The following is an 11,672-nucleotide window of genomic DNA, read 5'->3' on the forward strand; positions in this document are numbered from 1 at the left end:
TGCATATGCACAACCACCATTGCATCCTAGGAAGAAAGCCCACTTGATTGTGATTAATTAACTTTTTGATGTGTTGCTGGCTTTGGTTTGCTAGAATTGTGTTCAGGAATTTTACATTTATGTTTATCAGAGACATTGGCCTGAAGTTTTCTCTTTTTGTTGTGTCTCTGCCAGGTTTTGGTATTAGAATAATGCTGGCTTTGTAGAATGAATTAGCAAGGAGTCTCTCTTCCTCATTTTTTGGTATAATTTTGGTAGTATTCTTACTAGCTCTTCTTTGTATGTTTGCTATAATTTGGTTATGAATCCATCTGGCCCAGGGCTTTTTATGCTTAGAGGGCTTTTTATAATTATTACATTTCAGGACTTATTATTTATCTATTCAAAATTTTAATTTCTTCCTGGTTCAATCTTGGAAAGATGTGTGTTTCCAAAAGTTTATATATATCTTCTAGGTTCTCTAGTTACTGTGGGTAGAGGTGTTAGTAATAGTCACTCTGGAGCTTTTGTATTTCTGTAGGGTTGATTGTAACATCCCTTTTGTTGTTTCTGATTGTATTAATTTGGTTATTCTCTCTTTTTCTCTTTATTAACCTAGATAGAAATTCATCAATCTTCTTTAATATTTCAAAAAACTAACTTTTGCTTTTGTTGATCTTTTATATTGATTTTTGGATCTCAATTTCATTCAGCTTAGTTCTGATTTACATTATTTCTTTTCTTCTGCTAGTGTTGGGCTTTGTTTGCTCTTCTTTTTCTAGTTACTCTAGATGTGATCGTTGATTTTTAATTTGTGATCTTTCTAGTTTCTTGATGTAGGTGTTTAGCACTATAAACTTTCTTCTTAACACTGTTTTAGCTGTGTCCCAAAGATTGTGGTATATTGTGTGGCTGTTTGCATTAGCGTCATTTTTTTATGTATGCCTTAATTTCATTATTTCCCCAAAAGTCATTCAGGAAAAGTTGTCTGGTTTCCATGCAATTGTATGGTTTTGATAGATATTTTGGGCATTGATTTCTGTTTTTATTGCACTGTGGACTGAGAATATAGTTTATATGATTTCAATTTCTCTGAATTTGTTGAAACTTGCTTTATGGTGGAACATTTGTTCAATCTTATAGTATATGCTGTGTGCATATATGAAGAATGTATATTCTATTGTGTGGAGTGTTCTGTAGATGTCTATTAGGTCCAATTGGTCAAGTGTCAAATTTAAGTCCTGAATATCATGGTTAGTTTTCCGCCTCAATGATCTTTCTAATACCATCAGTGGGGTTTTCAAGTCCCCCAATGTTATTGTGTGGTTTTCTAAATCTCTTAATAGATCTTGAAAAACTTGTTTTATGTATATGTGTACTTGGATGATGGGTGCATATATATTTAGAATAGTTAAGTCTTTCTGTTGGATTGAACATTTTATAATTGTGTAATGCCCTCATTTGTTCTTTTTGATCATTATTGGTTTACAGTCTGTTTTATCTGACATGAAAATAGCAACCCCTAATTCTTCTGTTTTTCATTTGCCTAATAGATCTTTCTCCGTCCCTTTATTTTGAGTTGATAAAATAAACTCACAAGTTTATTTTACTTGTGAGTTGAGTCTCTTGAAGATACCAGACAGCTGAGTCTTACTTCTTTATCCAACTTGCCACTCTGTGCCTTTTAAGTGGAGCCTTTATCCTGTTTAGATTTAAGGTCAATAGTGATGTATGTGGATTTGATCCTGTCATCATGCTGTTAGCTGATTGTTATACAGACTTGATTGTATAGTTGGTTTGTAGTGTCAATGGGCTATGTACTTAAGTGTGTTTTTGTGGTGGCAGGTATTGTTCTTTTATTTCCATGTTTAGTACTCCTTTTAGCATCTCTTTTAAGGCAGGTAAAATGTTAATGAATTCACTTATCATTTGCTTGTTTGAAAAGGATTTCATTTCTCCTTTGTTTACCAAGCTTAGTTTGGCTGAATATGAAGTCACTGGCTACAATTTCTTTTCTCTAGGGCTGTTGAAAATAGGCCCTCAATCTCTTCTGGCCTGTAAGGTTTCTGCTGAAATATCCATTGATAGCCTGATGGGTTTTCATTTTTATGTGACCTTCCCTTTCTCTCCAGCTATCTTTAACAATTTTTCCATTAACATTGACCTTGGAAAATCTGATGACTATGTGTGTTGGGAATGGTCGTCTTATATAGTATCTCTCTGAATTTCTTGAATTTGCATGTCAACCTCTCCAGTGAGGTTGGGAAATTTTTCATGGAATATATCCTCAAACATTTTTGCCAGGTTGCTGTGTCTCTATCCTTCTCTTTCAGAAATGCCAGTGAGCCATAAGTTTGGTCTCTTTACATAATCCTATACTTCTTGGAAATTTTATTTATTTAAATTCTTTTTTCTTTATTTCTATCTGCCTCCATTGCTTCAAAGAAGTAGTTTACAAGCTCTGAGATTCTTTCCTCAGCATGGTCTATTCTGTAGTTAATGCTTCCAATTGTCTTTTGAAATTCACGTAATGAACGTTCATTTCCAGAAGTTCATTTTGGTGCTTTCTTAAAATGGTTATGTCATCTTTCAACTCCTGCATAGTTTTATTAGTTTCTTTGGATTTCATTTCAACCTTCACTTATATCTCAATGAGCTTCCTTGCCATCCATATTCTGCATTCTACTTCTGACATTTCAACCATTTTTATCTGGTTAAGAGCCATTGCTCAGGGGCTAGTGTGATAGTTTTGAGGTAAGAAGACACTCTGGCTTTTAGAGTTGCCAGAGTTCCTTATAGGTTCTTTCTCATCTGTGAGGGCAGATGTTCCTTTATCCTTTGGAGTTGCTGTCTTTTGGATTGGGCTTTTGCGTTTTTATTATGTTCTTGATTGCCCTTGAGGGTTTGACTGTGGTACACATTGGGTACAGTTAAATGAATCCGTGTGTAGATGCTTTTAGAGTGCCAAGGCTCAACTCCACACTCGAACTTTGTGCTTCAACTCTGAGTGGTAGGGACTGGGCCTATATCTTTGTTCTCTGGTTCCTTGAGGTTGAGCACTAGCTGGGGTAGAGGGGCTATGGTACTCTCAGACTGTTGGTAACAGTGCTGTGTTGTGAGCAGCAGAGGCCATGGGAGGAAGGCATTCCAGCAGCAGCACTGTGGGCAAGAAGTGCTCCAGTGGGACGGTGATGGCTCTGTAGGCAAATGTGCTCCAGAGGGGCAATGGTGACATGCAGTGGCAAGAAACTCCCATCAAAAGTCTCTGGCAGGGATGGCATGGGTGCTGCATGTGGAAAGCCTACTGTAGTGTGATGGCAGAGTCCCTGGTGAATTCACCAGCTCTGGCAGCTGGCTATCACCAAAAGTGCTTCAGTGGGGGCAATAGAGGCTTCCAGAGAAAGTACTATGGCATTGGCCACTGACAAAAGTGCTCTGGTGGGGTAGATGAGCTCTGGCATGCAGCACAGACAGGCAGGAACTCTGGGAGGGGCTGGTCAACAGAAAGGTGAGCACCTTGGACGCACCCTTGTCCTGTGGGCAAGACAGACCTGCTTTTCCAGGTGTGGTGGATTACACAGGTCAGAACCACCTAGAGGAGTATGAAGAACCTTAGGGGATGAACACCAATGGTCATGTTCCACTGCAACCATCCCAGCACCTCACCACCTGGGCTCCATGCACATTCAAGTTCTGCCTACTCTCTGGGCAGTTCCCCTGCCGCTCAAATGTCTACGGAATTTGTGGAGTTTCCTGTAGCTATGATCCTTGAGGTCCATGGTGAAAGTAGGCTGCTTGGCATTTATTTCACTCACCTCTTCCTTAGGAGCTGTTCAGGGCCAGGAATGATTTCTGGTTCTTGGCAACCTGATGTATGGTTCCCAGCTTCCTCCCGCTTCAGCCCCAGCATTTAGATTGTCTGTCTATCCACTCCCAGTACATTCTCTCAGATGATCTGTTTGGATTCTGCCAATCTACTGGATATTCTGGTCTTTCTCAATGGGAGAAGTTCTTCCTGACTGCATATAGTTGGCCATTTTTTCACCCTCTCTATTTTTAAATTTTTCACACAAAAAAAATTTATGTAAATTTTGTCAATTTTCTTTAAAACCATTCTTTTGTTATGTCATCTCATTTCTGAATTTTTCCTAATTGTTTTTTATGCTTTTTTTTTAGTTTTTTTCTTAATTTCTTTTTGCTTCTTTTGTGTATATATTTTGTCATGTGCCTTCATTGTGGATTAGGCATTATTGATTGTTATCTCTTACTGTCTTTCTCTCTTTGTTTTGGCAATGACTTGTATACAATTCAACCACAATTCTTTTCTATTGTCATAGTTAAGATGGGCTTTCAAATAAGAATGATTTTGTTACCCAAGAATATCTGGAAATGTCTGGGGACATTTTTGGGTATTGTTAATGGTTGAGCTGCTGTTGGCATCTAGTGGGAAAGACAATGGATACTGCAAAAAAACCCTGCCTTGCCTAGGACATCTTCCCTCTAAGAATTATCTGCTCCAAAATATCAATTTTGTCTAGGTTGAGAAACCCTGGCCCCATACACATAGATGACCATAATGGGGTCTGGGGAGAAGTTAGATTTCTTTAGCTTCATGCCTCCAATGTGTCTTTTTATGTTGTCAAAAGTGAGTCTTTATAATTCCTAAAATCTGTCTTGTCTCCCTTCAGTGTTTTTATCTGCACTTTATTTTTTCCATTTTACTTACAGCTTCTATACTTTTCTATTTGATTTTTATTCCCAGGAGTTTGTTTTCAGAATAAGTGATCGTCTTGGGAATTATAGTTTACAAATCCCCTCATAATTTGGGCTGCTTTTATTCAATTGAATTGCAGAGACTTCCATAAGCATTTGTGATCCTTCACTCTGAAGTACACTACTTACTAAAAATCTGTCAGTTCTTCAGTTGTCAAGATCCTCAGAAGTTGCTGCCTTCCTACTACTTCATCTACTTAGTTGCTGATACATCATGAGTCACCTCACTGTTGAATGTTTCAAGTGTATACATTTTCATTGATTTTGTTTACATGTTATATATGACATTTTGAACTAGTGGTTCCATTTCTATACTGAACATCAGTTTTTCCATTTTCTAAAATTCTAAATTTTACAAATATTTGATTTTTCAATTTATTATTGAGCATTGTTGAATTTTGTTTGATCATGTATGTATTAAGTTGTCAATTTAATTTTTTAAACTTACAGGCATAACTGTGTTTCTGTTTTTCTTTGAAGATCTTTTTATGTATCCCTCAGTTTTAGATATACCTCTCTATTACTTTGTAATAACTGTTTTGTTTTCTATAAATTAAATTCATCAAAATATAATCCTCAAAGAAACAACATTTGATTATATAATCCTGGTCTTATTTTTATCTTTTTCTTACTTCTATTTTCTTTCATTTGCTCTTATGGTCTTCTAAATTATTTGGTTAAATATTTTGTTTACCAACTTTTAGCTCTTTGATTCTCATATATAAGAATAAGCTTAAATTGTTTGTTTTACATAATGCTTTAGGTGAATCCCATTAGTTTGGAAAGTTTTATTAACTTTTAAATTAACTCTCAAACTAATTGTATTTTAGTTATGTAATTTTTGTTTTGTATCCTTTCAATTTTCTATCAACTTTTGTTTCATTTGCACTTGAAAACTATTTTTTAAATCTTTTGTGTAAATGTTTGTGTATATATGTGTGTGTGTTTATATCAAGCTTATTTATATCTTTAAAATATTTTTTGATTTTTATCAAACTATCAGTTTCATCAATCAGTTGTTCCAGAGATATTTTTAAATTTTCACAAATGCACATGGATTTATCAATTTCTCCAATTTTCTGCAAAGTTTTATCTTATGTAATTTGGGGTTATTTTTATAAGCATATTAAGTTGTTATACCTTCTCACTACATTAAACTCTTTATCAATGGATAGGTACTGTCCATATCCCTCAAAAGGAGTTGTGAAGATGGAGGTAGAAATTAGGGTGATGTGGTCACAAAACAAGAATTACTGGCAGCCACCAGAAGATGGCAAAGACAAGGAACAGATCATCTCCTAGAACCTCCAGAGGTAGTGTGTCCCTGACAGCACCTTAGCTTCAACTTTCAGGCCTCCAGAGCTGTGAGGCAAACATTTTTGCTGTTTTATGCCACTGAGTTTGTAGCAATTTATTGTAGCAGTCTTAGGAAACAAATACACCTGCACTCCCACAAAAAATTTGCATTATGTTTGAGAGTGTGCATCATATTCTATTCAATTTTTAATCTCAACATTATGGCTTATAACAGAGCCCATATCTTGTTCATAATATGTAAATTTTAAATAAGATAATTAAAGCATGTAAAAACATAGGCTTTTCAAATTAGTGCCATCTGGTTCAAATAGAATTTGGAAATAATTCTCTCTGACTCTGAATCAGTTTTTTAAAATTTCTATATTTTGCAAATCCTTATTAAGTAAACTACTGTGTGCTGGCTGTATATCCCAAAGTGGATTATGATAAAAACTAGAGTATCCATTTATTGTTTCCAAGATACTTTTAGTTAGTACTCCAGAAAGACCCAGTTTGGTTGTTTTTTATATAAAACTTCTCTAAATTTTTTTCCTTTGAAAATTTATTATCTAAAATGGTATTATGTTAAGATACACACTATTCCTATAATAATTCAACAACCACACTAATATAATTTTAAATATAACCTTAGGTATAACTTCATGTAATTCTTTCATGATTTTTATCAAATTACCCTTAAAATCGTATAAAACTGCTACAAATTCAGGTATATATTAGGCACCCACTGTGTAATTTTTAACATTAAGCCTTTTTACACTATTAGAGTGTGATATTGGAATCTTATTTTATAAAAACTCTTATTGTTTTCTAAATTGTATTAAAAGTCTTGTTTTATTAATTCTCTTTTATTAAAGAGAATTAATTAAACTTATTGTTTTATTAAAACATTGTTTTCTAAATTTACTATATATTTGCATCAAATTATTGCAAGAATATATTATTTCATCCTAATATGCTCTTCTTAGTGTTATAATACTTTCTAAACTGTAAGAAGAGAAATATCAGTTTAATTATGATCATTGTAACCAAGAAATACTCCTGAAAAGATGTTCTAGCATGTAGTGTTAAATCATCATAGAAATCATAATGATTTGTTGCATTCCTTACTTATTAAACTTCTGCCACTTTCAATCCCTCAATATTATAGGCAATGTAGACTAAGAAAGATGTTAATTTTAAAATCTTCAGCCATTTGTTCATTTTATGAAGGAACATTACATTCACTATAAAAGGAAGACTGTAATAATTTCTAAATAGAGTAATAAAGCAATAATATTTTTTTAAAAAATGGGACAGAACACCTGGCCAGAGCAATCAGGCAAGAAAAAGAAAATGAGGGCATCCAAACGGGAAGACAGGTAAGTCTAACTATCCTTGTTTGCAGATGACATGTTTCTATAGCTAGAAAACTCCACAGTCTTGGCTCAAATGCTTCCTCAGCTGATAACCAACTTTAGCAAAGTTTCAGGATACAAAATTAATGTGCAGAAATCACCAGCATTCCTATACAACAACAACAGCCAAGGCAAGAGCTAAATCAGAAATGCAATCCCATTCACAATTGCCAGGAAAAGAATAAAATATCTAGGAAAACAGCTTACCAGGGAGGTGAAAGATCTCTACAATGAATATTACAAAACACTGCTCAAAGAAATCAGTTATGACAGATACAAATGGAAAAACATTTGAGGCTCATGGACAGGAAAAATCAGCATTATTAAAATGGCCATACTGTCCAAAGCAATTGATAGATTCAATGCTATTCCTACTAAACTACCAACAACATCCTTCACAGAACTAGAAAAACTATTTTAAAATTTATATAGAACCAAAAAAGAGCCTGAATAGTCACGGCAATCCAAAGCAAAAAGAGCAAAGCTGGAGGCATCATGATATCTGACAACGCCATTCAAAAGTGGGCAAAGGAGATGAACAGACACTTTTCAAAAGAACATATACACACAGTCAACAGTCATATAAAAACAAGCTCAATATCACTGATCATTAGAGAAATGCAAATCAAAACCACAATGGTATCTCATTGAAAAAGCAACAGTTGCTGGCAAGATTGCAAAGAAAAGGAAATACTTATATTTTATGGGTGGGAATATAGATTACTTCAGCCATTGTAGAAAGCAGTGCAGTGATTCCTTGACATAGCTACCCTTCAACCCAGCAATCCCATTACTGGTTTTAGTGGTTGTATACCCAAAGGAATATAAATCATTCTGCCACGAAGGTGCATGCATGTGAATGTTCATTGCAACACTATTCATAATAGCAAAGATATGGAATCAACCTAAATGCCCATCAGTAGCAGATTGGATAAAGAAAATGGATTACATATACACCATGGTACACTACGCAGCCATAAGAAAGAAAAAAATCATGTCCTTTGCAGGAACATGGATGGAGTTGGAGGCCATTATCCTTAGCAAACTAACACAGGAACAGAAACCACATATTCTCACTTATAAGTGGGGAGCTAAATGATGAGAATTCATGGACACAAAGTGAGGATCAACAGGCAGTGAGGCCTACTAGAGGGCACAGGGTGAAAGGAGGGAGAGGAGCAGAAAAAATAACTATTGGGTACTAGTCTTAGTACCTAGACGACAAAATAATCTGTACAACAAGCTCCAGTGACACAAATTCACCTCTATATCAAAACTTCACAAGTACCCCTGAACCTAAAATAAAAGTTAAAAGACAGGGCAAAGTATTTCTGGGGACTTTCACAGAAAATGTGTTCAGTAAGGCTGAATATGTGTTTTTAGGTATAGTATTTGTTTTAGAAAGCTCTTTAATTTCTGACAGAGCCCTTTAAATGTGTACATTTCAATGAAATTAAGGAAATTTCAAACAAAGATGATCATTAACAGTCTTTCTTTTTATACCTTCCTTCAAAACTTTTAGTAAACAAGTTTTCAAGATTACACAATGATTACTTCCAGGATTCTTGATCAGCTTGTGGTGCAAAGAGCAATCATGGTTGGCAATATAATCTGTTGGAAATACACTAATTTGGGGGAATCTTTTGAAATATTTAATATGTGTCAAATAAATCTGAGTCAGCTATATAAATTGTCTATATTATACAGGATTTTTTGATGCCTAGCTGCCTCAGTATTACTTAATAGTTTTCTCAGAAGAGAAGTGCCATCAAAAAAGGAAGCAAAGAAGAAAGAAGTAGTAAATGAGAGAGGAGGCATGATTATAAATTGAGTTGAATGTAAAATAAAATAGTTATTTAATATTATCATCCATGTGCTGTTTTTTGTGAATTGTATTCTCTTTGACTAGCTTTGTCACAGTATTTCATTAGATTATATATTCATAAAGAATTGTATTTTAAAATTATACATTTAATTATTTAACATTGGTTTTAAAAATCACATAAAATTATGTCTTTAAATTCCAAAAGCCTGAAAAAGATCAGTTTTTTAAAAAAGGTTCACAAACTAAAAAAATAAAAGTTACTAAACACTTGTGTAAGTGGAAACATTACAGCTTTCTGGCTCAGTTTATTTGAAATAGTATGATGTTAACTCACTTTTTCCCAATGCTCTGCGTATATTTATGCTGTGTATAATTACATATAAATTTTATTTATTTAATTAAGCCAGAAAGACTTGCTGGATCAATGGGGTACACTTTTCAAAGTCTCCACTAAAACATTCTCAAGGTAATGCATGAGAATGACTAATATATATGTGCATATATATATTATGTATCATGTATCATGCATCAAAAATTGATCCACTGCTCTTTTAAGTTGTTAATTTTTATCTTTCCTATTACTTTCTTTAAATTGAGAACATAATAAATTGAGTTCCAAATTAGTTATAATCACTCTAAAATTTGCAGCTTCAAAAGTTTCAAATGTATTGCATCAATTAAAACTTTGCAAGATTAAATTTACTTGAGAATAACATTCAGCCTTGTCTTGTCGCTGATCTATTGTTTTACAAATCAATTCGACATACACATTAAAATATCTTATTGCTTTAGAAGACTATGAATAATATACGTGTATACAGTTACACAAGATGGTTTTTAAAATGTGTTAATTTACTAGGCTTCAGCCCACACTTACTCAAAGACTAATACTGTTATTTTTTAGAAGTGATTGGAGTCCATAGCCAATTGACATTAAGGAAAGGGAATTATCCTAGATAATCTTGGATGGCCTGGTTCAATCAGCTGAAAGCCTTAGGAGCAGAACTGGGGCTTCCTGAAAAAGCTATTCATCTATGAACATCAGCTTTAGCTTGTGCCCAAGAGTCCTTAATGTCCTGCACCAGAGATTTAAGACTTGCCTAGCCAGATCCACAATGAAGAAAGCCAATCTACTGCAATAAACATCTTAGTATACTTCTTACTCATTTCTGACTCTCTGGTTGAACTTTGACTGATATAAATTTTGATACCTGAAATAGTTCTAGAGGAACAGAGGCCTAAGGCTCAATTTCCTGAATTGGTTCTGGGATGTCTGGAATTAGTTATCCAATCTAATTAAATTTAAAGGCACTATTGACTCTATCTCCAGACTCTATCACATGTGACATAAAGTGACAATAATATATGAAATATTTCTATTGGATAGTCCTAATCAATTACCTCTAGAAGGCAAGTTTCTGCAATACCATGTATTTACTAGCTTAGAACATTTTGCTCAAATGAAGGAGTATGAGTTTGGCTGGCTGCCCCTAACTTTGCTAGAGAAAGCAGGTAATTAAAAGTATGTTCAGGGCTTCATATTTCCAACTTAAACTCTGTATTAATGACCTAGAATATTCTCTACTTGCCCAAACACAAAATGAAATGCAACAAGAACCTTTATCACATGTACCTGTATCATAGACATTTCTGAAAACAAAATTAATAGTTTCATTTGGTGAATAGCTGAATTACAACATAAACTGAATTCCTATCCTAACCCCACAAGGTAGATTCTGTTAAAGTGGAGGCATTGATTGAGAAGGAATGGGATTACGGAAATTGAAACAGGAGATGTGAGAAGATCCTAATGAAGGTAGGAACTTTGGACTCATGAACTCTGCTAAGTGTAGCAGCCATTCTTTCCTTGCTTGAATGGGTTAGCCCATCCCACAAGGTAGTTGCCTTATCAGCCACTGCTGAGCTTTCTCAGTTCCTGTTTCTAACACCTCTCTGTGATTTTAGATGTAAAACTAACTCAAGTCTCCGCAGGCCCCGAAGAGTAAGGTACAAAGTGAGATCCATGAGGAAATACACTACCCACCCAAATAACTAAATATTTTTAAAAATATACACAGAATAAGATCTGAGAAATATGTTTGGGAATGAATCTTAAGAATGTCGATTCAAGGAGGAAAGAATATAAAGTTAAGTCAGGCTGAATTTATTGACATGAGACCCTAAGCAGAGATTCTAGATTTCATGTTTTACCTTGAGGGGTTGAAAAAGCAAACATGTTCTACACTAAAGGAAATTAAATTCTAAAAGTACTTTGGTATAATGTACAGGAAGGGAGAGAGTGGAGATATTGCAATTTTATAATGGATTTATCATACTGATTTGCTCAATTACCCTGGAACACCCCTATGACACACCTTTCACCT

The sequence above is a fragment of the Nomascus leucogenys genome, chromosome 16 (genome assembly GCF_006542625.1).
Source record: "Nomascus leucogenys isolate Asia chromosome 16, Asia_NLE_v1, whole genome shotgun sequence".
NCBI lineage: Eukaryota > Metazoa > Chordata > Mammalia > Primates > Hylobatidae > Nomascus > Nomascus leucogenys.